The 24,180-nt window shown below is 42.5% G+C and overlaps 1 protein-coding gene across 5 annotated transcripts in view; it reads right to left on the bottom strand.

Moving 5' to 3' along the window:
* Positions 1–22,328, bottom strand: part of LOC148676030 (nectin-3-like) — a 47,951-nt gene extending 25,623 nt beyond the window's left edge. The window contains exon 1 of one of the 5 annotated variants that reach the window (XM_088600545.1): positions 22,067–22,328. The gene's annotated coding sequence lies outside the window, so the exon portion shown is untranslated. The remainder of the gene's footprint in view (positions 1–22,066) is intronic. The other 4 variants (XM_088600555.1, XM_088600584.1, XM_088600593.1 and 1 more) reach the window with 4 other exon arrangements.
* Positions 22,329–24,180: the final 1,852 nt, after the last annotated feature.

Here is a 24,180-nt window from a genome sequence, read left to right as displayed (position 1 = left end):
AAATGCTTTACGGATTTGGAGCTACTTTTTAACAATGTATTTTGAAATCAGGTCACAGATCCCCCTTTTTCAATCCAAGCAATTTAAAATCAGAGAAGAAAATGTAGGTCTTAGTTCATGGAGCAGTATTAAAATTAAATTTAGAATGCCTGGCAAGTAGAGAGCTGTTGCCTGTAATGATTTTGAAAACATGAGAAAAATGAGAAAACATTGCTCAAGTAATAATTTTGGTGTTACACACAAGACTCTCATGCTCTACAGTCTTTGCTTGTGGTTATTTCCTTTCATCCTTGTATATAATGATCTAATTGCACAGCTTTGCAGATCCTCCTTGTCTGGGTGGTGTCTGGATTGTTCATTCCACTTTGCCACATTATATTTGTCAAGTAAATACCATGCATGGTAAACATTTAAGCAGAGATGGAAAACACAGCTGTATTGGTGGTTCAGTGGTAGAATTCTCACCTGCCAAGCTGAAGACCTGAGTATGATTCCAGCAGCCATATCACCCTGCAACTCACAACTGGCTAAACAACACTGAAGCTAAGCAGGTGTGAACCTGGTCAATACCTGGATGGGAGACTTCCTTGGAAAAACTAAGAGGCTGCTGCTGGAAGAGGTGTTAGTGGGGCCAGCAGGGGCCGCTCACCCTGTGGTCCATGTGGGCCCTAATGCCCCAGTATAGTGACGGGGACACTATACTGTAAACAGGAGCCGTCCTTCTGATGAGACATAAAACCGAGGTCCTGACATTCTGTGGTCATTAAAAATCCCAGGGTGTTTCTCAAAAAGAGTAGGGGTATAACCCCGGCGTCCTGGCCAAATTTCCCATTGGCCCTTACTAATCATGGCTTCCTAATAATCCCCATCTATGAATTGGCTTTATTACTCTGCTCTCCTCCCCACTGAGCGTTCTGCCGTTGCATCATCCAGGTGGATGCTGCACATTGGTGGTGGTGGAGGAGAGTCCCCATTACCTGTAAAGTGCTTTGAGTGGAGTGTCCAGAAAAGTGTTATATAAGTGTAAGCAATTAATAATAATAATAATAATTATTATTATTATTATATTGATTCACAGCACATCCTTATTGCTATTATGGGAATAGGGAATAGGATATCCAATCATGCTGATAAAACTCAACCCTAACGTCTTTCAAGAAATGGCTGGATGAGATAACTAGATCCATTAGTTACTAACTGCCACATGTACTGTATGTGTAATCTTCCGTTATAAAACTGATCAATGAACTGATGGGCAAAGAACCAGGACCTCACTGAAAAACTGCTACTGTGCATACAGGACTTGTGATACTTGAAATAACATTTAACATTTGTTAAATATAATTTAGTTTAAATTATTCATTAGAAGCATATAATACTTTGCATTCCTTAAACACACCATGAACACTCTATAACCAACAATACTGTCAGCCAGACTCTTGTAAAATATGTAGGCATGGAAAGATAATAAGTTAACATTGTGTAGCTGTATAACCACACTCCTGGAGTGGTCAGCAGTTTCCTAGACTAAAAGAAAGCAATTTGCCTTGTTTTACATTCTTTTTTGGAATAAGAATTTTGAAACTAGTTTGTTCAACAAAAGCACTTCTCTTTACTAGAATTCAAAAGTAGTTATCTAAAGCAGAAACTTCTGAAAGCTTGTTAACTTGTGGTCATCAGACCTGCTGCCTCACAACTCTTGGTTCCAGCTTTTGATTCTGAACTGTGGGTCTTGTGTGGGGAATTTGCATGTTTTCCCCCAGACTATTTGTGTTGTCTCTGTGTACTTCTCTGTTTCTCCCCAAAGTACAAACACATGCTGTCCACATTAACTGGGTTTCCTAATTGCTCTGCAAATCGTATGCATGTTTGAGAGGATGCATGCATCAGCCCTGTAACGGACTGATGTCCTGTCCATTGAGTATTCTGCCTTGAAGCTTGTGATGGACTGATGTTCTGTGCAAGGGTGCATCCTGCCTTGTGCCCTGTGATGGACAGGCATCATCTGCAAGATTTGTGCGTGTGCTCCGTGATGGACTGGTGTCCTGTCCAGGGTGTGGCTCTTGCCTTGTGCCCAGTGCATGCAGGGTTAGGCTCTGGGTCAAGGTGACCCTGTGACATGAGAGACTGCTGCGTCTTCTGTTTCACTGAATCAAATCACTGATACAAATCACCACAGAATGGATCACACACCTGATTCTACCAGCAAGGGAAAAGGAGGTGCTTTATGATTAATAGGTTTGGTGCACTGATATAGAGATTCTCAAATCTTCTAATCTGGAATACCTCACTATCAAATGTCACCCTGACTGCTGAGTATATCCGTATGATTGCCAATGCTGAAGTGAGCTGTACAGCATCAGCAGAAAATATGAAAACATGCATACTGTACAGAAGCTGTCTCTATCTTGGCGAGGCACTGTAATCTTTAAAAAGTACAATTAAAGTTCTTTCAGCACATCTCTGTTACCACAAGTAGCAATAACACACCAGATCACTGCTACACTACCTTTAGAGGAGAATACCATTCCATCTCACATCCACACTTTGGAAAGTCTGACCACGCCACCGTGCTCCTTCTTCCTGTTTACAAACAGAAGCTAGAGTGCACCACCTGAGGTTAAGATGATGCCAAGCAGGAACTCACAGACTGATTTGAAATGTTTTGAAAAACTGTAAAAAAATTCAAGGTATGACCTGGAGAAAGCCATCAAGCTATCAAAACAGGATTACAAGGACAGATTAGAAAAACAGTTTGGGGGCACCAACTCAAGCTGCATGTGGTCAAAGGTTGCAGACTATCATGAACTATAAAGGCAATGTTAACAATATTTCCTCCACTGGAAATATCTAACAGATGACCTGAGCCTCAAAGTGGGTGTAGAAGGTATACAGAACACCAAGTCCGACATCAAGGCTCCCAACAAACCATAAAATCAGCTAGCCCAGACAGTGTTTTCTCTCATGTCTTTAAAACCTGCGCAGGTCAGTTATTTCCTGTGTTTACAGGTATTTTTAATCTCTGTAACTGTCAGTCAAATCAGAATGCTTCCAAAATTCCACAATTGTGCCACTGCCCAAGAAGATCAAGATAATATGTTTGAATGATTACCGCTTAGTGGCTCTCATATATTGCCATATACAATATAAACTCCACTATCTCAGACTCCTTCAACCCGCTTCAGTTAGCATACTGCTCAAATACATCTACATGCTGTCCTCAAACATTTAGACAGGCAGGGGCACCAATGTTAGGATGTTATTTATATATTACAGGACTACTGGATTTCCTGATGGGCAGACAGACCACAGGTGGTGAAAATTGGCAATATCTCCTCTACAGTAACCCTAAATACTGGAGCTTCCCAAAGTTGTCTCAGCCCTAGGCTGTGCTGTTTGTTTACCTACAACTGTACAGTCACTTACAGCAGGAACCACATTATTAAGTTTGCTGTTGACGCCACGGTAATTGGGCTGATCAGCAACAGTGATGAGGTATAGGAGCGTGGTAGAACATCTGACAACAAGCTAGCCCCTGAATGTCAACAAAACAAGAACTCATTGTAGACTTCAGGAGCCCCTGAGGGAGTCACATGCCAATCAGTATTGAAAGCACAACAATGGAAACTGTCAGCTGCTTCAAGACTGCAGTTCTCCGGCTTGGCCTGGTCTCAAGTAAGCCAGTCTGAAAAAGGCACAACGGCGTCTCTATTTTCTGTGGTGCCTCTAGAAAAGCGGTATGGGGAAGCAGTTAACTCATGAACTTCTACCGCAGCACCACAGAACAGTTGCATCACTGTATAGTATGGTAATATTTCTTATAATTCAAAGACGTTCTACAAAGGGTTGGAGCAACAGCACAGAGGATTATAGAACGTGACTTAATAATAATAATAATAATAATAAAATAATAATAATAATAATCGCTTACACTTACATTAGTAGTATAAAGCGACACCTTTCGTCAAACTTTTGACAGGTACCACGCCACCTTTTTCTAGCCAATGGGAGTCAGCGGTGGGTGGATGTCCCGCCCCCTTGCCAGCCAATGCATGTTGTAATGTGTGTATGTCCCGCCCCCTCAGGAGCCAATTGGGTGTCGTTAAGGGTCGGAACCCCCGCCTTCCCCCCCGGCCGGTCGGTCCGGAGCCTCAGGGTCCCAAAGCCCCAAGGCGGCGCATCCCTCGCTTTAGGTGTGTGAAAGCGTGTACTGGTTTGGAAGGGGACCATGTCTGCAGCGGGGTTGAGTGTGCTCTATTATAAACCTAGGGAATCGGGTAGTTACGGCGGTGCGGGGAGTCTGGTGAGGGCCGCGAGATCCTGGGGTGTGAGCGGCGCCAGCCGCGGCCGGGTGGCCGAGTGGTTGTCCGGCCAGGCTGCTTATACGCTGCACAAGCCGTGTCTCAACACAAGCAGCAGGGTTGTAAGCACACACACACTGATTGCGTAAAGTCTCACAGAAAGAACTCGCAGGACAAACACCATGTGAAATGTGAACCGCATTATTTCAACAGTGGGTTTTCAAACACAGAAACAGCGCAGCATCACTTTTTACACAAGTTACAGTCTCCAGTTTGCAAGTATGTGAAATGTGAACCGCTTTATTTCAACAGTGGGTGTTTCAAACACTGAAACATCGCAGCACACACGTGTTACCGGCTCCTGTTTGCATTCAACAATTAAATGTTGGTGCAGAAAATTAGTTTGGTACACGTAACCACTACCCCAACATTGCTGAGAAACTTTGAGGCATCTGAAAAAGCATTCATAACCCCCTTCTGCTCCCCATGTCTAAAGCCATGCGAACCACACTGGGCGATCCGATCTAGCAGAGCAAAAAAATTTGCCTGCGTAATCAGGTTCTGTGCAAAACACGCTGTATTTTGGAATACACACTGTAGGACCCCCCCAGGCTTCCGTTTCTGATCTGAAAACATCAGATCTGCAATAATTTCACTCAAGTTCTTGACATACACATCTATCTCTTTAACAAATTTAAGGACATTAGCATTCGACTCTTTGTTTTGCATATCAAGCTTTGTAGAGAGAAGTGTGTAAACCACTCTTAGTAAGAATTCAGACGTATACATTTGAAATTCTTCATTCTTCGGACGATGGCACACCCGGGTCTGTAAAACAGAGTGAAAGCTGTATTCACATTTTACATAGATCTTTTTGCGTCTGTAAAAATAAGAATAGTGTTTCTTTTGCAATGCATCAAAAGTCACGTCTACTAATTTTTCATCCAGCTGTTCAAGTATGGTGTGTACATGCTCGTATGGGGTATCGGTCCTCAATTATGTTTTTCAGCAACTGTTTTATGCCCCGCTCAGTGTCATTTGTAATGGTTTACGAACCCAGACACCTGGCGGTGTACAGAACAGACGATAAAATTCGGGCTAAACTGAGAGACTCATAAATTTCTAAAGCGGCAAACGTCACATCTTCAAACCCATCTGTGTAGCCAACAGACAGGCATGTGTGACCCCGCTGACCGGGATGGTCAATCAAACAGGCCGGGCAGTCATCAACCAGGACCCCCTTTATACAGTGTTTGAAGATGCAATAAACTACTGCTTTCACAATCTGGGCCATAACATCGGGCTCATTAGGGACATCGTAAGCTAAACCTGGTTGGGCATCAGCTTTATTAACATTTGGCCGAACACACAAGCATAGACACGAAACATTCAGTTGTCCTGGTAGTCTGAAGATTGACCCGTCCACCTCCTCTTTATTCTATTAAAGGAAAAAGAAAATGAAGGCTTAACAAAATAGACATGCTTTGTATCTAAAATATCGAGCATTTAACGCACTTTTGAGCTAAGGTTTTTAGTTAATATTTACCATTTGTAGCGTGGTATCATCACTAGCACCCGGCAGTTCTTCAACATCTGGTACCCCAGCTGAACTCACACACCCGCCGCTGTCACATGGTGCAGAGGGCGGGGTCGGGTTTTGCTAAAAAGAAGACCAAGTATTAAAATGACATACGCTAAGCGCTGATACAACAATTCCACGATCAGAAAAAATATTTTAGCCGCCTACCTCTTCACTTTGTAGAGTAGCGGTCCCCGATGTTTCTCCACACAAAGAAGCCATCTTCGCAACTCCCAACAAGGGGCGGTGTCTGACAGCTCTAGGGACGCGCTGCGACCCTGTCAGGCCGGAGCATTTAAGAATATGCACCAATGGTGTAACCACGCCTACATAACAAAAGACATTTTTCAATTGGTTGTGTTGCTTTAAAACGACCCCCCCCACCCCCATTGTTTTATCGAGAGCGAAAAGTATTCATATATCAGTTTATAAGTTTTAAACTTTAAAAGTATTAACACACAACGCAAACACAAATGATGTTTGCCCAGAAAAGAAATTTTAAACACGCGGGGTTGGTCTTAAAGTTTTTAAAATAATGTAATAAGACACAGTTTATTTTTAATAACACATTCGCGACAGCTTTTTCGAAAGTTTGAGATAAATTTCCACACACCGCAAGCGTAAAAGTCTTTAAGGTATTAAGGCAACAAATGATGGGGTGTTGTTCTTTATACTTGAACGGGTTGGTCTTAAAGTTTTAAAATCACATATTAGAGATAATTTGAGATGTTTTGGAGACGTGCGATGTGGGGGTTAGTTAAAGGCTCTGGAATGCAGAGTGGGGGGAGGGGGGCTAAAATTGACCACAGGAAAAGTTTATAAACATTTTATATTCATGTAAAGTTTTCTAATTTATAAGCACCACATGTATTTCACGCAAAAATGTTCTTAACATCGCATCGCGAAAAAATAAAACCTCAAAACGTCAAGTTTGGTTTGTGAACACGTCGCTTTAAAGAATAGATACATTTTCTTATACCGTTAATAAAAAAACATTTTGCTTGATAATATTCTTAGTGGTCTGTTGGTGAATCAAACACAGACACCGAGGCACATTTTCACCGCTATGAAATTTAGACACCGTTGTATGTCTTAAAATAATATAGATTTTAACATTATAACGGTCTTAAACGTTTTCTAAAATGTTTCTTAAAATAATTTCTACAGACCAGCACGTGCACCCCCAACGATACCTAAGATTAATGGTTTTATGGGGGAGCCATGTGTGTTTCTTAGAAGAGAATGTTTATCGGTGTCAAAGTTTTGGCTGGATTCCAATTCTTACAGTCTTGCGTTATCGCCTAACTCGTCAGAATGGATCACGCTGATCAATTACAACAGTCTGAAGATGGTCTATTTACAGACTTAACACTCTCCATTTAAACGTGTCTATAATAAAAATCCCCAACCGTTTTTCTATTTTTTGGTCATTTGCGGTGTTGAGTTCTTTCACTAATGGTATTTTCCCTCTCCGTGCAGAACCCGAACCTTCAAAAAATAAACTGCAACGCCGTGCCAACACGTTAACTGGGTCAACGAGCTCAAAACGTCTGAAATCAACAATCAAAGGTTAATATAATTTAAGCGTGGTCAAGATGTGTTATGAGCCACTTACGGCAAACGTTACTTCTTTTGTTAGGCTGTTAATTCGTTGAAAGATCCTAGTTTGCGTAGGTTTCTGTTTGGGAGTGTTAAAAAGCCTTATTTTAAAACTGCTTAGCTTTTAAAGTTAAAAGCGACTGATCTGTGCCAGGGGTCTATAGGCCGTTAACCATGCCGCTTGACTCAGTAGCGCCACCACAGTCTTAAAGGAAACCGGTGTAACAATATGTCCGGGTAACTTGTTCCATTCACCCGCAGCCCTTTGTGTAAGGATGCGCCACATGTGTGGCGTTCTTATCCTAGTTATCGTAGTTTTCTGATTTTGACCGTTTAGATTGCATTGATTGATGTGTTGAAAAGTCTTTTATTTTTATCATAGTGTAGTTTTCTGATTTTGAGATATGGCACACTGGCATTGGTATTAAAAAGTCTTTTATTTTTATTCATACAGCCGCTGTATCGACGAGGGGTGGAAAAAGTGTGGTGGAAACGTCGGGCCCTAAGGTGGTGACAGCGTCGAAGACGGCCGTTAAGACGCTGACCAAAGCCAGACGTGTCAAGCCTTCGGAGAGAAATCATAACGCGCCTAAAGACTTGGTGTTTGGTGATGTGCTAGATTCAGTGCGCTGTATTACACAGTCACTATCAACGGCGATCACTAATGAGGTGTCCAAAAAACTAGCTTTAGAGCGTCTGAGAGCAGTTTTAGCCGGTGTACAGACCTTGTTTCCAAAACAGATCCAGGTTTTCACCGCTTACCTCTTAGATATAATTTCTACAGAAGATGCAGCTCTAAGCTCAGGAATTCAGACCATGATGATGATATTTCATGCTTCATTGGTGCAAATCCCCGGTGATAAATGACTAAGCATGGGGTCTAAAAAGTGTTTAAAAGACCGACCGCTTGCCACCATCAAGCGTTTGTACATAAATAAAAAAATTAAACTGGCAAAAGCATGTTTGTTGTGTCGTCAAAGATTCAGAGAGAGGCATCAGATTTCCCAAGGGCCGCCCGAACCACGCAATGAGAATGCAGTGGTAGAAAATAACTTAATGCCCGCGGGTGCTGTAGCGGAACAGGATGTCGGTAACTTTGAAAACCGAGAACCAGTTGTACTGAACGATCTGAATCAGGTTGGTGGCGGTGCAGGGGCGAATAGAGACCCCTTAGTTTTCCTGGAGCGTATACGTAGTTATAACAGGTCTTATAATAATTTTAGAGCAACAGAGCACCATGAAGAATTTCGTTTTGTTAATCTCAACAGAATAGCCTCGTATGTACAGGCTATAGACGCTGTGCATGGTGCAGTCCAGAGAATATTGGATGAACTTTCTCCAAACATCGGGGCGAATGATTTTGTACAGCTGCATTTGACTGCGGGTGGTTTTAACAAACCCTTGTTCTCACGCAGGAGACAACCCGGAGAGTTAAATGCTGCTGATTTTTTAAGCCACATCTCAGACCTCTTACAGAGCCACACAGAAGTTCTCACCGATGACAGCCTCCGATTAGTGGTGACGATAGTTAGGAATATGCAGGGGGGTGCCCGCAGAAGATTTAAATCTGTTCTGTACAGCCGGGTAATTGCTCAGAAAAAAGCGCACCTTATCGACTTACATTACACAGGTGGTAATCTCTGTTTTGCCGGGAGTGTGTACGGTTTGTTGAATGAAGGTTGTACCGATGGGGAAATGTTACAGGGCGCTAAACGGATGCACAAAGAGTTGGGTTTTCCAGAGAATCGGAAAATTAGTTTGTCAGACATTACCGCTTTTGAAAAACATTTAAAGGTGGTCATTAAAATTTTTTACCAAGACCAGGGTGATTGGAAATATTTTACAACGGGGCCCACACCACCAAATTCTAAAATACTTTTTGTTCTACTGCATGAAGAGCATTTTTATGGGGTTTTAAATATAAAAGCTTTTGTGGGGGCGGCGTATTTTTGCACTAACTGCCATGCGGCGTATAGCCACAAGAACGCACACGCCTGTGTTAAAGCTTGTAAAACCTGCTTAGATTCCCAGTTTTGCGAAATTGATGCAGAAATTCAGAATTGCCCGGCCTGTAAGGTCTTTTGTCGTAGCTCTCAGTGTTTGGCGAGACACTTTCCGAATGCGGCGACGGGTGTTAGTAAGTGTGAGCACAGGGTCTTTTGTGAGAAATGTGGGGTTTATAACCTCGCAAGTCACAAATGTAAAGAGAAACTGTGCTCGCGTTGTAACAACGTGATCGACACCCCTGACACACATTTGTGCAACATACCGCCTTTGGACAACCCCCCAAAAAAGTAATTTTTTTTCGACTTTGAATGCATGCAAGAAACGGGGACACACATACCAAATTACGTCCATGCCCTTCATATTAACAATAAACGAAGCTGGGAATCTGGTGAAACTTGTCTAAAGGATTTTGTGTGTAAATTTATCGATAGACGTTTCAAAAACCATACGTTCATATCGCACAATGGCAAGGGATATGACAATTACCTAGTAATCAGACAGTTGTTAGATGAAAAGATGGACGTTGAACTAATTAATCAGGGTGGTAAGATAATGTGTATGACCGTAAAAGCTCTGAACATCAGATTTATCGATTCTTTAAACTTTCTACCTATGAAATTAAGCAAACTGCCGGCCGCCATGGGGTTCCCCGGGGGTAAGGGTCATTTTCCACACTTGATGAACACTTCAGAAAACCAACATTATGTCGGCCCGATGCCGCCGCCAGAACTTTACGGCGTTAACTACATGCTGCCGAGCGAGAAAGCCGAGGTTTTGGTTTGGTATGAAGAATGCAAGGGAAGTGTGTTTAACTTACAGAGAGAGTTTAAACGTTACTGACAGTTGGATGTGGCAATTCTAAGAGAAGGCTGTGTCAGGTTTCGGGACGAGGTCATGAATATGACCAGACAGACACGCGTGACTGAGTCAGGGGCCGCCTGCGTTGTGTGCATCGACCCCTTTCAGTTTGTGACCATCGCTAGTGTCTGCATGGCCATTTCAGACTTATGTTTTTACAGGAAGAGACGATAGCGTTGCTACCCCATGACAATTACCACCGCCAGCAAAAACAATTTTCTACACCCAGCATTCAGTGGCTTATGCACATCGAACACACAGAGCCCATTAAAATCCAGCCTTTGAGTTCAACGGTTGCTTTTTTCACGGTTGGAGCCTTTGTTATTGTGAAAACGATTTTAATCCGCTGACAAACACTACTTTTGGTTGGTTGTACAGAAAGACGATGGTGAAAATAAATTTTCTCAAAATGAGAGGTTTTAACGTGCGTGTTTTGTGGGAGCACGAGTTCAGAGACATGCTTGTTGAAAATGGAGACTTGGGTAAATTTCTAACAGCTGCGCAGTTAAAAGAGCCTCTGCAACCGCGCGATTCGCTTTTTGGGGGGAGAACAAATGCGATTTGTTTGCATTACACAGCGCAGCCCGGTGAAAAAAATCATTATTATGATTTCACCAGTGTGTATCCGTTTGTGAACAAAACTAAAAAATACCCACTGGGGCACCCCCAAATAATATATAACAACTTTGGAGATATAAAATGGTATTTCATTTTAGCGAAGGTGAAAGTTTACCCACCCAGACATTTGTACTTTCCAGTTCTTCCAACCAAAATTGACAAAAAACTGTTTTTCACACTGTGTCATACGTGTGCTGAAACAAAACAGACCACTCCCTGTGAGTACAGTGATGAAGATCGCGCCTTGACTGGTGTCTGGTGCACCCCTGAATTACAGATGGCCTTAGATCTGGGGTATAGAGTGTGTAAAATTGACGAAATTTGGCATTTCGAAAAGGCCTCACACGATCTTTTTTCTGACTACATCAAACTACATCTGAAAGGGAAACAGGAACCTTCGGGGTTTCCAGAGTGGTGTACAGATGTCGCGAGACAACAAAGATATATCAGCGAATATTATGAAAAAGAGGGTGTCCGGCTAGACCCCGGCAACATTAAAAAGAATCCGGCCAAAAGACAGCTTTCAAAAATTGCCTTGAACAGTTTGTGGGGCAAGTATGGGCAAAGACACAACTTACCACAGACCACCATTGTGAGAAACCCCGATGAATTGTTCAGGTACTTATTTACGCCATATCATGAGGTGTCAGCCTGCGAGTTTATCGATGAAAACAAAGCCTGTGTTACGTGGAAACACACTAAACACCACTATACAGGCCATTCAAACACTAACATTTTCATCACTAGCTTTACAACTGCCAATGCCCGCTTGGAATTATACAATCTGCTAAATGCTTTGCAAGGCTGCTGTCTGTACCACGACACAAATTCCGTTATCTTTGTGAGCCGGGAGGGTGAGTGGAATCCGGGGCTGGGTGACTATGTGGGTGAGCTGACCAGCGAAATCGCTGCTGGACAACACATCACCGAGTTTGTGCCAACAGGACCCAAGTCGTACGGGTATAAGCTGTCTGGCGGGAAAGCCTGTTTAAAGGTGAAAGGCATTACGCTCAATGTGAACAATTGTGAAAAAGTTAACTTTGAGAGTCTGCGGAACTTGGTTTTTGACTATGGCGTTAACCCTTATGCAGAGTGCCGGGAATTTAAACACATTTCTATTCAACAGCCGATGATCGTGCATGTTAAAAAGGAGTGGCGCATTGAGACCCGGAACTTAAAGAAAACCCAGAAGGTGGTGTACGACAAGCGGGTGCTGCAAGAAAATTTGACATCGTTGCCCTACGGATGTTAACACGATGGATGTCAGGTTAAAACACCCTTTTTCATGCATTTTGTCCGGACCCTCGAATTGCGGTAAAAGTTATTTTATAAAACAACTCTTGGAGAACGGTGATACCGTTATGACTCGTAAACCCGAAAACAGTCTGGTGTTACAGCTGCTGGCAACCTCTATACGCTGAGTTGCTTGTGAAATTTCCATACATTCAGTTTATAGAAGGAGTACCGACGTCGTTTTCCGATGACCAGCTACTGCCGCCGGGTAGAGTAAATTTGATTATAGTTGATGATTTGATGGAGTCTGCGTGTGAAAATAATGAGATAGAAAAAGCTTTTACCAAATACGTACACCACCGAAACCTCAGCATCATGTATATCGTCCAAAATGTGTTTTGTCAAGGCCGGAAAAGTAGAACCATCGCGTTAAATACAAAGTACACGGTGCTGTTTAAAAACCCTAGAGATAAACTACAGATTACAACCCTGTCCCGGCAGACGTACCCCGGTAAAGCCAAATTTTTTTTGGAAGCGATCGATGACACTACTAAAAAACCTTTCGGTTACTTGTTGGTGGATTTAAATGCCGATACCCCAGATGACTATCGCTTGCGAACAGGTCTTTTCCCTCCAGATGTACCCATGGCTTATGTATTTAAAAAATCTAAAAGTCGGTGATCTCGCAACCACAGACTCAGTCGAAAAAACACGTTCGGGGCGTCGTCATGTCTTCACGCGTTCGGAGAAACCTGACTCTCTTACATTTTCTGGTAAAAGCCGCCCCCAATCAGCGGAAAGCTATTCTCTGCGGGGCTACAAATGATCTTTTACAGGCCATAGCTGAAATCGCCTTGAATACCTTGAAAGGGAACATACCGTTATCGGCTAAGCAGTTTGGGACCCTGAAGAGAAAGTGTAAGCTTATAAAGACTTTGAGTCGAAAGGGTCTTTCTCTTAAAAGAAAGAGACTCTTGGTGAACCAGTCCGGCGGTTTTATCGGGACCCTGTTGAGTATTGCAGTACCACTGATTACGGGGCTTCTACAACGTCAATAATGGAGCACGCTGAAAAAATGTACCTGGTACCTCAGAAACAGCTCGATCGACTCCGAGAGCGGTCTGGGTTCGAAAGCGATGTAAGAAAAATAACAATCTGTCGGTTGGATGATGAAATGCGAGACATTCTTCAGAACTCGCATCTGGCCAAATATGAAAAAATGAAATTGTACAGTCAGGTGTTACAACGGTATTTGACATTAGTACGCCAGGAGACTTCCGAAAAGGGGACTTTAACTGTTATACTACCGGAAAATGCAGCCGCCGAGCTATCACGCACGTTAGCACAACCGCCATCATCGAGCGACGCTGACTTTGCATATATTTTGGACAGCGTGTCTCAGCGGTTCCGGAGAAATGCAGAGATATTGTTAAAGACCATGGCCCGCAACGAACCATTAATAGCCTGGAATGAAAAAGGGGAATTTGTGTACAAGTGGGCACCCGTTGAGGGGTCTCACATGATTGATCTTGTCAGGGCTCTCACGCAGCAGCAAGCAGTTGTGGTCGGTAAGAAGCCAAAAGGTTGGGATGTGTTCATGGAGGCTATGGCAGAAATCAATGTGCCGGGCACCTTGCTAGCCAACGCTGGTAACCGAGAGCTACTTGAAAAACTCAAGGCTGCCCGGCTGGGGTGTGCAGCGTCGGTCAAAACTTTAAAACAACCGGTAGAGTTGTCGACGGTCGACCCGGTCTCTAAGATAACCGCTGAAAGGAGATGATCATTAATACCTAGACCCACATGGTTGTCTTTGTAACATTTTTTCTCTGGGTATGTGTGTTTGTGATAAATGACTTGAAATGTATATTAAAAAGCATGAGCAATATAGTTAAAAATGTTTGTAATAAATTGGCTTGGATGTAATATGTATTAAAAAAAGCTTGAGCGCTATAACAGTGAATGTATAATAAAAATATTGTACTGATTTTAATTAATGTTTTGTGTTCTTTTTAAATAACCACACAGACGTCAAAATTGTTCGATTTCATTTTTATTTTAGACGGTCGATTAACATTTATGACATATTTTAAATTGTCCTAAACACCCGCATAATTGAACATTCGTATTTTCAAATTGCTTAAAAGGGTACAGGGGTCTCCGTCTCACACGGCGTCGGTCTTTCAGAAACATTTCCACCATGCGGTCATTCTGGATTGCATTCGTAGAATAAAGTTCTAAAATGTTTCTAAAAGATAAACCTTTACATCTATGGTATAGAAAAAAGACGCAATGTAGACCGCAGGTCACCGCAGAAGAATCTTGCAATTGTCTGTTGCTGTAAAATATGGAATTAGCATTTCTGTTTAAGAAATCAAGAATGTTCTTGGGAAAAAAAAAGGCTTTGGGTGAAAATCCGTAGGAGTCAAAAAATTCTGCGCCCTCGTCGTCGGGTAAGTAAATAGCAAGCCAGTGTTCACCGGGGTGGTCGTGTGGGTGAGTATTAACTATTAAACTCAGAGGGCGCCGCGCCAGTCTCTCGCGCGGTAGGACATCACTGGGGAACACACCTAGAAAACTGTCTCGGGTGGAGCAGTCTCAGGTTTGAATGTCTTCCAGCTGTTTGGTGTTCATCTTTATGTGCAGGTTGTGTGGCCTCCCGTGCTTTTTAGCTGAAGTCGTAAATGACTTGACATCTCATATCCAGCTCTATCACGTTGTCGAACAGAGCGTACACAACCATGTTAACTGTAGTGGGTAGCGGTAGTGCAAAGCGTATTTCAGCTCTCAGATTACCCGTTTTGATAAGTGAATAATGCCCTGTGCACTCTTCATCGGGGCTGAGGTTGAAAGCGAACAATGTGTAACCGGGTGACACTCTGACTCTTTTCACAAACAAAGATGCAGAGTACGCTCAGTTTGTGTTCTCCGCCGTTGTTTGTTAAGCAGAAGCATCTCTGTTGCGCGTGAGTTTTATTTTCAGGTCTATGCCATTCAGTAGTAGTTTGTCCTGAAAAAACAGGGCTGTGTGAATGTGACCCAGGAGCTCCAGTTTTCGGCTTTGCGTCGTGTATGATGCTCTTTTTCGGAACCCCTGATTGGGACCATCCAAAATTGTGGACTCGTGTTGCCCGGCTGTGTCTTTGTAAAAGAGCCCTGTTGAATACTGCGTCTTCAGCGTCTCTTCACCGTAGTTCAGGACAGACTATATAAAGGCTCTGTAAGGATAGCAGTTGTTGCTCTGGCTGATCAATCAGTCTCCTACGGTGATGTCAACCTGGCTGAAGATGGCTGCGATGGGGTAATTCACCAGACTCACACGAGCTGCCGCATCAATGTCCCGACCGTCTGCTTCCGTTATTTTACAGGTCAAATAGAGCAGGGTGTTGTTTAAATCTAAATAATCTTCTCCGTTGCCTGCGACGTAGAACTCCAGAGGTGCGTTTTCCGTTAGGGCCGTGAGGGGTGGAACTTCTATGTAAAAGCTTTTCTCGATGCTTGTTTGGGTAGGTGCTAATTGAAATATGTCCAGCTCCGACTTGGCGCATTCTGCAGACCCGCCGTGAACAAAAGCCATATTTAAAATATGTCTCGTTTCGTGTCTCGTTGATTGCGGTGTGTCACGCCCTTCTTGGTCGACCTGAAGCTTTTATGAGTTGACTGTCTGCGCTTAGCCGTTCTTTTATCAGGTTTCGGAGGCCCCCAACGGTGAGATGATGACGTCTGTCTTTTTCTCTTGACACCCCTGCGGATGTATGCTAGACCCGAACCTTCCTGCTGATGTGCAGCCACTTTAGACATGACAGCGCTTGTCACGTTTCTGACCACGTCTTTGGCGATGTTTTTAGCTGCCGATGCCATGTGCGGCTTAGCTATTTCAAACCCGCGTTTCAGAAAAGGCATGGCTTTTCCAAATAGCGCTCTGAAAATACCCCCCGATACCCGCGCCGTACTGAACCAGTAGCCCTGAAAATCCTGGTAATCCATAACCAGCCTGTTGTTTGTAGTAGTGCGTATAGACAGAAGGATCCCCGTAGCTCTTGATGACCGTCATCCTTTTAGATGTTTGTCACTTTCACAGGTCTGAAATGCAGCTTGACAATGACCTCTCCAAATGCAAATGACACGTGTTCGTTTTGATCCGTCTTTATTTCAATAGTGATGTTGTTAAAATGGTCAATGCTCACCGGCACGTAATGGGGTTTGTTGTACAATACTGTGACGAATTCACCATCCACGCCTCTGAAGGGCGCACAACGCAAAAGCGGTGCGCAAACGTCGCCTATTAACTGGTGTTCTATGTATCGGTGTATATATACATGGTGTTAAATCCGCCAGTCATATCGACGGGGTGCAGTGATTTTACACCCCCGACACCCGATTTGAAACCCAACATCCTCGCCAGGCGGTTATGCACCTGTATAACAAACCGTTTATCACTAACAATCCTTACCGACTGGCTAATGGGGTTGTATTTAAGACTAACAGCCATTAACTTGGATTTTTCCTCAGCCCTTTTCATTTCATGCAAGAGCTGCTCGATGTTGCTGTAGTACCCTCTCGGTAAGGTACAGGTCCATATAGTCTTGAGCTCATCGCTGACGAACAGAAAAACTTCGTCTTCATCAAAAGTGTTTAGTGAATGCGGATAGTGCAGCTCGGCCAGGCCCACTTCCCAGCTCCCGTCCAGGTCATTCGCCTTTGCCAGATGCTCTGTGAAGCACGCGTTGGTGTTCTTTGGAAACATCTTTGAGGATGAATTACTGGCCAGCATCACATAGAAACCATTGGGGTTCATTTTTCACCACCTCTATATGTCTCGGACCTCGGAAGACTTTACTCAACTATTGAATTTATCGCTCCAGCCGCGCCACTTTACCAAAAGTGGTTTGTTTTTGCCACGACCCCTGGCTGCTAAAATCGTTTGGATGCGGTAGACGTTCTCAACATCAGGGTTTATCTTCTGTAGCTCTTCTGCATAGAAGGAGCCCTTAATGTCGTCGCCTGCGTAGTCCTGCAGTTTGTAATAGGTCCGAGGTCCGCTCTTTGACAATGAAAATTTAATCTGTGAAGGTCTGTTCATATCCATTCTCAAACACTCCCTTTATTTTGGACACTCGCACGCGATCACCCACATTAAATGAAAACTTTGACGGTTTTCTCTTAAAGTGCTCGTCATAGACCGTTCTCCACACCTCAAGGGAGTTGTCGGATGTAACAGAAGCCGGGGTTTGTTTAATAGTCGTGTGGTAACTATGGTTATAAGCGTAAATAAGATCTGAAAGGACGTCGATATATCGAAAGGTGTTTTTTGTGTGTCAGGTACCTCCACATTTTTGTTTTAATAGTTCTGTTAAACCTCTCGACCACGCTAGCCTTCACATCGCTGGCTGTAACGAAATGTTCAATATTCTCACATTTGAGAAAATTTTGGAAGGTCCTGTTATGAAATTCTTTACCCTCATCCGTTTTTAGCTTTTTAGGAGCACGCCCCTCTTGCAGTATTTTTCAGAAGGCGCCTGTCACGGCCCCTCCAGTCTTGGTTTTCAGCGGCACGGCCCAAGCGTATTTAGACAGCATGTCTATACACGTTAAGATGTAACAGAAACCATCGTTGAACTTGCGGTGTTCTCTCATGTCCACCAAGTCGGCCTGCCACTGCCAGTCCATTTCGGCTTGTGCAGCGTATAAGCAGCCTGGCCGGACAACCACTCGGCCACCCGGCCGCGGCAGGCGCCGCTCACACCCCAGGATCTCGCGGCCCTCACCAGACTTCCCGCACCGCCGTAACTACCCGATTCCCTAGGTTTATAATAGAGCGCACTCAACCCCGCTGCAGACATGGTCCTCTTCCAAACCAATACACACTTTCACACACCTAAAGCGAGGGATGCGCCGCCTTGGGGCTTTGGGACCCTGAGGCTCCGGACCGACCGGCCAGGGGGGAAGGCGGGGGTTCCGACAAACTGTTCTATACTCCACTGTGACAAGTGGTACCGCAGCACTAAAGCACGAATCACTAGGCTTAACAATACCTTCTACTCTACAGCAGAGCACATCATTAACAGCTCCAGTAACTGCATAATTCCTCAGAACTCAAAACACCACTGCTCTCTGCACTGCATGATGGTTGGGTCTGGCTGTCATTATTTATCATTTTGTAACGTACTCTGTACATTGTGCGGCATTGTCTATTGTATTTTACATGTCCCAAGAGAATGGTGCAATTAAGAATCCCAGTAAATATGGCAAATAAACTCCCTTCTGTTCTCTCTTTCTCTCTCCACCTCTCCCTTCTCTAAGGGTAAAGCAGTTACTAAGAAAAATTGGATGATGTTTCAACATTTTATTTCTCAAAAACCCATACATTAAATCCACAGACTGAAAATGAAGGGTGCGGCACAGTCTTGTCTTGCAGCTACATTTTTTGGTTACTCCACACATTAAGTAATACATGAATACCTAGACAGTGGAAAAGACAGGAACGTACAAAAATCTTTAAACTCGCCAGAGGCCTACCTGGCAAATTGTGAATATGAAAAAAATGGAGCTAAGCCAACAAAGACCCAGATTCCTTACTAACCCATCAATGAATCCAAATATGAAGAACATGGCAAAATTCCAAACCTTTTTTAATTGCGTTGTTGTTTTATGTTGGTTTTAAGGCCATAAGAACAGTCACAAGCAAGATCAAGCCATTCAGAGCTAGTGTATCTAGCTCAGCTGTACACACATTTTGGAATTTTGTTTTTGATCAGTGTTGGATGCTTTAGAGAGGAAGAACTATCTCTCCTTGATGAAAGATATTTCTCAATCAGCTAATGGAAAGACTGTAGATATGTATTATAGTGTAAAGCAAAGCTACTTGCTTGGTTCCTCAAAATTTAAACCGACGACTACTGTGGCAAAGAATTGATTTAATCTAATTTTTAACTATGTCATAAACACACTTGAAAGACCAGCCTTAAATTTTCTTTTTCAAGGAACACAGAAATGAACTTCATATGGATAACAATGGGTTCTTTAAGAACGTTAGGGGGAGTCTCCATCCATCCAGACTCGCACAGGCTCATCCTTGTTCTGGAAACATGAGGACGGTGAAGTATAGAACTATAAATACCAGAAATAAAGACATCAGACAACAGTAGAATACAAGGACGAAGCGACAAGCCTCATTTATAAGACTTCCAGAACAAAGTCTCTTTTTTGTTGGAGTGATGGATTATTAATGCAAAACTAAACAAACAGTAGTCTTCACTGTCCTCTGATCACTCTTGTGGTGGGAGGAGACACCCAGCTCAGCAGAGGAAGAGTGTGTTTTTCAGGTAAGATACCACCAGGTACTCATGATTTGGTTGGCTTGTTTATGAAAATAAGGCCAATTTGTGCTATGGTTTTATTTTCATAAACATAAAACAAGCCAAACACATTAAAACTGAACTTACAAGCTTCAATTCACACAGAGAGGATTTCTTTTTTTACTTATGAAGCAATTTCACCCCACTCAGTTTAGAATTAAGCACATATAGAAGGGCAATGAAAGGGGCAAATGGAGGTCCTTATCTTGAATAGTCTGTGGGTGTTGAACGACAACCTGCTGCCAACCTGATCAGTCAGACAAACACAACAAGTCAGGTGACCTTTAAAAACCAGGAAGGGCAGGCTCCAGGTGCTCCAGGTGTGAACAGATGCTGTATAATTTATTACATCAAGTTGAAAAGACCAGCTGACTGCTATAGGGAGTGAGAGTAAACAATATTTATATCAGTAAGCAGAATAGCTGCCTGGATCATTCATTGGTTGGGCCCTAAAAGAGTTTAGTCACTGCTCTGGAGTTAGACTTCATTTTATGTTTGTATTCTCTGTGCACTGTAATAAAAGCATATTTTCACCTGTACCCAAACTCACAGCTTTGAACAAAATACAAGCTTTATAAAAATAGTAACTAATAAAAACATAAGCCCTAATAAATCTTTCTGTGAATAAATAAACAATTTAAGGGCATCTCAGTGTCTACCAAAAATCATTAAATATTTTTTAAGCTTCAGTTAGTTTTGCCCATCTACTGGGTGCAATTTCTCTAGCCATGTATTGCATAAACTCTGAGAGTGTAATAGAAGTGCTGATAAACTGTGCAGATTTAAAGTGGATTCGCTGGTTCTCCAAAGAAGAGAAAATGTTATCCCATCCTGCATTCCAGCCAGAGAAGAGAAGAAAAAAACACCCAAAGAGGGCTTCACAGCCAAAAAATTGTCTCTTTTCTTCTTCTCTTTCCAGGATGGAATAAATCTTTACTTGTTCCTTTGCAGCCTACATATGCTGACACAGCTCCCTACTTGAACGTTATTTTAAAACTACTCTTTGTAGTAGAAAATCCCTAGTTACCTTATTGTTACATCAATCAACAACAATACAAAATACAAAACAAAATACAAAAACTACAAGAGGAATACATAATTTTGTCTACATTTTATGTATGTTTATATGTATTTTATGTATGTTCATATTATTAACATATATAAAATGTTAAATATGTACTGTAAACATAAAGCCCAAATTAAATCTTACATTTTTATATATTTTAATCACATATTTTAAACAACTTCCTATAGAGAGAGAGAAACAGCTCAGGTGTATTAAGAGAGTTAACTGTATAAAAAAGGACTCGCTAAGGTTAGCCCACAGTATGTATTCCTACCTAGAAAACAGAAAAACTATTCCTAGGTAGGAAAAAAAAAACTAGAAAAAAAGCAGCTACATGTTAACCTATTAACACACAGGGCTGGCCCTAGCTTTCTGGGGGTCCTAATTAAGACCTTGGAAAGGGGCCTCTCCCGATCACTATTTGCACATACACTACTAGTATCAGCTCCCACACCAACCTTATTTTACTAGTTAGAACTTAGAAATTAATTATCTAACTAGAAAACGTTTATTAATCAGCTTTTAACACATAATAAATCATAACATTAACACAGGTTACACATTTAATAAAAATAAGGTATTGTAACGCAACGGGGGCTCAGGCAGGCGCCCTTGCCGGATTAGGTCGGCCCCCCACCGTCGGGAGCTCGAACCCGGGACTCCCGCGTCTCTCTGCAGTGACCTAGCCCCGTGAGCTAAAGAGAGATCTCTCCACAGCCCAGTAGCTGTGGTCCTGCTATCACAGGGAAGGGCGGTGATGTCACCTGTTCTGGTACGCCGGCTCTTACACAGTGCCTGTCGGCCGTAAGCGTTACAGTATTTTAAAATTGAAAGTAATAAAAATTATCATTAATAACAATAAATAATAATAAACAGGATGTCCTTTACTCCCAAATTTTAGCAAATCATCATTTACAACTTACCACATTGAAACCTTTGTAGAAATGAATTGCAGAAATAAATATGAAATCAAGAAATAAAAAGTGTACACAATAACAAGGGAGAAGAGATCAGTAAGGCTGGGCAGAAGGAACATTTTTATTTAAAAAAGTTCTATACATCATAATTATTTTCACTTATTTATTACATTTGATTATTTATCGACCTCAACTATGTTGTAATCAACTTGAACTTTGAAAAGGAAGGAAAACAATGCCTTTTAATGCCGATTACGTGTAAATGATGAGCAGTCTTTTGTACTGTACATGTGCTTTCATGCTTTTGTTTGGTCATAATCCACAGCTGCAAAACAAAGAGCTGCTTAAGGGAATTTGTCAATTTTTGAAGTGAAAAACCCTATCAAAACACTAGAAACATTCTGGGAGGACACGATGCGTTCTTTCAAACAAGTGATGTACCTACATATTTGGATTTGAATTAAATATTTGGATTAAATGTGCATGGAAGAAATCCCCCCCAAAAGCCAGTCAGCACTGTCTCGGGCACTCACCCCTTCTCTCTCTGCAGTCTTTGGACGCTTGAGCAGAAAGAAGCTTATTCTTGGTTTAATTCCAAAGTGGAACATTCCAAAGCGGAATGACTAAACAAAAAATTCCCGGAAAAACATCTTTGAATCCTTCTTATTTTCCACAATTCGCTTTCTAATCTTACAGCAACTCGGTCAAGCATTCACAAGATATCTACGCAATACAACACGACGACCTCACAGCACCGTGAAGCGTGCAATATAAACATACGAAGTGCTTTCCTATTGGCTGAAAAAGGCTACACACCCGAGCCGTTGTTTCTCGCATCTCTTTTCAGCATGAGGGTAAACCTAAATGAAAGTGCTGCCTACTCTGCTGTAGATACAGACCGAGATAAAAAAAAACATTTTATGTACAGTACTATTAAATGTGAGCCAGTGGCTGGAAAAACACTGAGACATGGTTGCAGTCACGATAAACAGCCACAGACCAGAGAGGCAGCAGAAGGGGGATTTTTGCCGTGTGTGCACCCTGGCGACTAGCCAGGTGTTAGTGTTAGGCAGGTTATAGGTTGTAGCGGTAGTTCAGGTTAACAGAATGATTATCGTGTTGTTTCAACGCCTGTATCATGTAAAGCACTGCCCGTGGCCGGTGACAGGGAGCCCTCTGTCACAGTGATACTCAGCAAATATTGAATTAATTCATCCATCCTTGTTCCAGTACTGATCTCCTGTACTGATATCTTGTTTCTTGTAATAATAATAATGTAACGCCCTCGCCTGGTGGTGAGGAGGAAGCGCCCCTAGGCGCTCGTAGTACCGCTGGGCATGCTGGGAGTGGTAGCCGGGGAGAGTCTGAGGGTCAGCACGATGACCAGCGCCTGACCCTACCTGTGTAAATAATGTCCTAGTAGTTCTAGTGCCCTGTGTCGTCTTGTAAAAGTATAGCGTGTTGTTAAGTAATTACCACCCTAAAATGTGTACGTGTTCCGTCATTCTCTTCATGTGCGTGTATCTTTTGTGTGGTTGTTAACGAATAAAGCTAATGTTTGGTTTGTTAATCGCGTCTCCACTGGTCCTTTGTTCTGAAAAGAACCTGTAAATGCTACAATAATAATAATGATAAACTTTATTTTATATAGCGCCTTTAAAGGTGGCTTCTCAAAGCGCTTTACAGGATGACAATAACAATAAATGAGAAGAGTATAACAATAAATAAGGAGAATACACAAGATAAGACATAATTACAATATATAGAGGAGAACATGGATGGTGGTACTAAGAAGAGCAGAGGAGTGAAGAATGGAACCAGTTAAGTAAAGGCTTTTCTGTAGAAGAGGGTTTTGAGTCTGGATTTGAAGGAGTTTAGAGAGGGTGATATCCTTGGGAAAAGAGTTCCAGAGCTTGGGGGCATAACAGGAGAAGGCACTGTCACCCATACAATGTAGACGGGCTTGGGGGACAGTAAGGAGGGCAGAATTTGAAGAGCAGAGGTTGCGAGGTGGGGAGGACGACCATGTGACACTTGAACAAACTCTTTATTATTTAACCTGTAACTCCGAACCCGTTAGCTCCTACTTTCACCATGGTCTGTTACCCTGAGTAACCCTTATTCCCTTTTAGCCCTCCACCAATCAACATGCAGTTTCACAGCTGACGCACACAAATATTGCAATAAGTATAGGAAAGAAGTAGCTGTTATGCTAGAGAACTTGAAAGCATTTTATTTTGTGGAAACAAAAAGTAACAGTGTGCTGCATATGTTTTCATCTTTTCAACGAGGTGTGTGTGAAATTAAATTTTAAATCAACCCAACACTTTGAGCCACAAGCTGACATGCTCACCCTGTGTTTCATTGCATTTAGAAAGAAATGACTGCAGAAACTGTAGACCACTTCCACTTCATATTTTAGGATATTGCATATCAGTGAGAAAGTGTGGTAATACTTACCACATACTTACCTGGCAGGGGCGACACCTTGATCAGCCTGTAGGTGGAGTAGTTGGATTGTTTTCTTGTTTTGTGGAAGCAGTGTTTGTTTTCCAATTAAGGAAATGGCAGCCTTTGGATCCCGCAAGAATGCCGTGCGTTTTGAGCTTTGGGGTGACCTCTTCATGGACCGTATGCAGTTCAGCAG

Source organism: Lepisosteus platostomus, chromosome 2 (assembly GCF_059453375.1).
Source record: "Lepisosteus platostomus isolate fLepPlt1 chromosome 2, fLepPlt1.hap1, whole genome shotgun sequence".
NCBI lineage: Eukaryota > Metazoa > Chordata > Actinopteri > Semionotiformes > Lepisosteidae > Lepisosteus > Lepisosteus platostomus.
Note: the sequence above shows the minus strand (reverse complement) of the source record. Positions and strands in the feature narration are given on the sequence as shown.